The following is a 4,895-nucleotide window of genomic DNA, read 5'->3' on the forward strand; positions in this document are numbered from 1 at the left end:
TGAATTTTAAAGTTCTATTAATAATTTTTAATCAGATGTTTTTTTTTTTTTTTTTTTTTTGAGATGAAGTCTCACTCTGTCACCCAGGCTGGAGTGCATGGTGCCATCTTGGCTAACTGTAACCCCTGTCTCCCGGGTTCAAGCGATACTCCTGCCTCAGCCTCAGTCAGTAGCAGGGACTACAGGCACACACTGCCACGCCTTGATAATTTCTTGTGCTTTAGTAGAGACGGCGTTTCACCATGTTGCCCAGGCTGGTCTCGAACTCCTGAGCTCAGGCAATCTGCCCATCTGAGCCTCCCAAAGGGCTAGAATTACAGGCATGAGCCACCGCGCCCGGCCAAATGATTCTTATAAACTTCTAGCTTCTCTGGTTCCTCTAAAATCGGTGATTTGTGACAATTCAAACCTGTTAGGAGAAAGAAATGTTTTGAGTAAGGTGGAGATGCAGGTACTCTGAAACAAAGTGTCAACTTGTGAGGTTTAATCACATGGCTTTCCCCATAATAAGAATTGTTGGTAGTCTTGATCACTTTTGAGCTTGAGAGGAGTTTCCTATCCATGTGATCTATGACTAAACTAGAGGCGATTTGTTGACTATGACAGATCCTGTGAGCTGTTACTGAAACCAGTAAGCTGGTCTCTTAAGTGTCCTTAGATTCTCCTTACCACTTGCCTGCTAGGTCACAGTGTCGGGGGAAGAAACCTGGGCTTGGAGCCAGAAACCTGGGTTTGAGATTAGGTTCTAGCATTGACCACTCATAGCACCTGGTGACTAATTTACTTCTCAGAACCTCTGGTACCTTGTTTGTAAAACAGGAATAACAGGCCAGGTGCAGTGGCTCATGCCTGTAATCTCAGCACTTTGGTAGGCCGAGGCGGGTGGATTACGAGGTCAGGAGTTCAAGATCAGCGTGGCCAAGATGGTGAAACCCCGTTTCTCCTAAAAATACATTAAAAAAAAAAAAAATTAGCCGGGTACCTGTAATCCCAGCTACTCAGGAGGCTGAGGCAAAAGAACTGCTTGAACTCAGAGGGTGGAGGTTGCAGTGAGCCGAGATTATGCCACAGCATTCCATCCTGGGCTACAGAGTGAGACTCCATCTAAATCAATCAATCAATCAATTAAAAAAACACAAAAACAGGAATAACGCCTGCCCAAGCTCTCTATGTTGTCATGAGATTTAAATGAGATACGATTATGGAAATGCTTCCTAATCTATAAAAAATTACACAAAGGTTAGTTATCATCCTCTTTATTTTGTCCATAAAATAAGTGTCCTCTCTGGAATGCTCATCCCTATGCCTTCACAAGGGGTATGAGTCCGGATTCCAGCAAGAAGCAGAATCTACGCCACAGTTTTTAAGGCAGATGCTGTAATGAAGGGGTAGAAGTGTGGGTAGGGTTAAGGGAACAACTAGGAAAGGAGAGAACCCAGACAGTAACAACAGTGAGAAGCCATTACTCCCTCTATGGTCAGAGGGCCTGGGGTAGGGATGGGAGGAACTATGCCAGTGGAGCCCAGGAAGAGCTGGAGTCACAGAGGAGGGGCCACTGAATGGGAGCTGCAGTCACAGAGGGCCACACTCTCTCCAAAGACTCCTAAGCAGGGAAGAGGAGGAGAAACAAGGTCCCCACCTGTCCCTCATCCTGCCTTCTGGAGTCTCTCATTGACCTAAGCTCACTGGAAACCACCTGGTAAGGGATCCGGGCAATGGTGCTATTTGTGGAGTTAGAGAAGAGCAGGCAGTCACATGCATGGGGTGAGTGGAGCATCGCCAGTTCACTGGTCAAGTTCCTGCCCATTGCTTAGCTCCCATCTCCTCAGGATGCAGAGGACTTTCACCAATCCCTTGTTGGATTCAACTCCACCATCTTGTGTTTTCTCCATTACTCTTATTATCACCCAAAACCATCTTATTATTTATTTGTTTGGTTGTTTCCTGTTCATCCTCCCCTACTAGAAAGTATATTCTATGAGGCCAGGAACTTTGTTGACCTTGTTCACTTCCCTTACTCCAAACCTGGAGCATAATCAATACTTGTTAAATATCTGCTGCATGTACAATGATGGCAGAGTAATTGAGTAAGAGGTAAGATGATCAAGGATGCCATCAAATGAATATCTGAACTGTAACTGTATGAGGAAAAATTCCCATTGCTCCTGCCCCTGGTGATTCAACCATTTAAAATTTTCCATTCTGAAGAACTCAGACTGCTGGGCTGAGGCATGCTCATTAATGCCATTTCCTCAAAGCCTTTTTATTTCCTCATTGTTCTTTGCACATTGCAACGGGAATAGTTCTTCTATGAGGAACTGATGCCACTCATTTTCTATTTGCATCTGAAAGTGGGGATTTGGCCACTTCCTCTACAGGTTCCTTATCTTTTTGGCAAAAAGGGAGCTCGTGTTGTTGCATAGCAGCTGTTGCCCCCAGAGTCCCGGATGAGTCACCACAATGGCAATGGAACTAGTAATCCTTTATGATCATATAAAGTGCTTTAGGGATTAAAAGTATTTGTGCAGTTATCATCTCTTAATCCTGACACTCTCCCATGAGAGAAGTGTTATTTTCTTGTCTCTTAGATGAGGAAGTTGAGGCCTCCCATGCATGGATTTTCCTTGTCAATGACAGATTTTTCCTGGAGTAATCTACATCACTTTTTAGTAGCACATCCAGGAAACAGCTCTCAAGGGGACTGGCTTTGAGTTCGAGTTCCATTTTGCCTACAGAGCAAGTCACCTAACCTCTTTGAACCTCAATATCCTCATCTATGAGACAAGAAACACTTCTCTCATGGGATAGTGTCAGGACTAAGAGATGATAGCTGCTCAAATACAGCACCCCTGGCTCCTCACAGTTCAGTCTTTTCTAGCAATTGGCATGGCTTCATTCAGCATCTTTTAGTTGGTCAGGCAGCTTGGTTGGTGACAAAAATTTGGACTTTGGACTCAGACTTAAATTTAAGATCTTTGGGAGGCTGAGGTGGGTGAATCACTTAAGCCCAGGAGTTTGAGAATAGCCTGGGCAACATGGTGAAACCCCATGCCTACAAAAAACACAAAAATTAGCCAGGCATGTTGGCACATGCCTGTAGTCCGAGGTACTTGGGAGACTGAAATGGGAGGATCACCTGAGTCCACGAGGTTGAGGCTGCAGTGAGCTGTGATGACACCACTGCACTCCAGCCTGGGTGACAGAGTGAGGCCCTGTCTCAAAAAAAACAAAAACAAAAACAAAAACAACAACCACCACAAAAAACCTAACTCTGGAACGCGGTTTCTTTTTTATTTTAGGCAAGTAACATTTCTCTCATGCCACAGTTTTCTCTTTTCTTGAATGGGGTTATTAACACACATCTTCCAGAGTCATTTTGAGAATAAAATATCACAGTATATATGAAAGTATTTGTCACATAGTAGGTGCTCCATAAAAGTTCTCCTCCTCTTGTTCCACTGGCATGCTTTCATTTTGTAAGCCACTTCACATCCCCTTTATGAAACTGGAGACAGTATCAACCCAAAATAAGCTAGATGTTTAGGTAACAGTCCACTCTGAGCTGTGAGGAGAAAGGGGAGCCCAGGCCAGGCAGAACCTCCTTGCCCTGTACTCAAGAGGTATGGGAGGCAGCCTAGTGATCTTGGCTTAACTCTAACCTCATCCTGACCTTGAGGCCATGCTTATTTGCTCAGCATCAATCATGCCCATGACCTTTTATAAATGTTATTGAGGTTTAAAAGGGGCAAGCAGCTGGTGCACATAGGTAAAAGGGTAAGAGATTCCAAATTCAACTCTAGCTTCTTAGAGGAATTAAGCACATGCATTTACTACTCTTTCATTCAGTGCCAGGTCCCATTCTAAGTGTTTTATACCAATTACTATATTTAAAATTTAGGTCAACTCTATAAAGTGTACTCTCATTACCCCCACTTTGAAGGTGAGGAAACAGAGAGTGTTAGAGGGAGTATTAGTTTGTTCTCACTCTGCTAATAAAGACATACTCAAGACTGGGTAATTTATAAAGGAAAGAGGTTGGAGGCCTCCGGAAACTTACAATCATGGCAGAAGAGGAAGCAAACATGTCTTTCTTCAGATAGTGGCAGCAAAGAGAAGTGCCCAGCAAAGGGGGAAAAGCCCCTTGTAAAACCATCAGATCTCGTGAGAACTCACTCACGAGAGTTCACAAGAACAGCATGATGGTAATCACCCCCATGATTCAATTACCTCCCACTGGGCCTCTCCCATGACACATGGGATTATGGGAACTACAATTCAAGATGAGATCGTTAGCCAAGGGCAAACCAGAATTTGATCCCAGCCACCGATAGTCACATTTGCCCTATGAGATAACAGCGCTGAAATTCTCAAATCTTCCTAAATCTCATTTGCCCAATCAGCCAACCTTAATGTTTGGCTAATCATTGTTGGAAGAAATGAGGAAGTGTAAGGGAAGGAAAAGAATTCAATCTAAATTCTTGACCACCAGTGGGTGCTGCATGAGCATAGAGAAAAAAGAAGACAGGAGCTGATGCATTTGTGCTCATAAAAAATATTTTGAGGCCGGGCACGGTGGCTCAAGCCTGTAATCCCAGCACTTTGGGAGGCCAAGACGGGCGGATCACGAGGTCAGGAGATCGAGACCATCCTGGCTAACACACTGTGAAACCCCGTCTCTACTAAAAAATACAAAAAACTAGCCGGGTGAGGTGGCGGGCACCTGTAGTCCCAGCTACTCGGGAGGCTGAGGCAGGAGAATGGCGTGAACCCGGGAGGCAGTGCTTGCAGTGAGCTGAGATCTGGCCACTGCACTCCAGCCTGGGCGACAGAGCGAGACTCCGTCTCAAAAAAAAAAAAAAATATATATATATATATATATATATATATATAAATTT

Source organism: Piliocolobus tephrosceles, chromosome 8 (assembly GCF_002776525.5).
Source record: "Piliocolobus tephrosceles isolate RC106 chromosome 8, ASM277652v3, whole genome shotgun sequence".
Classification (NCBI taxonomy): Eukaryota; Metazoa; Chordata; class Mammalia; order Primates; family Cercopithecidae; genus Piliocolobus; species Piliocolobus tephrosceles.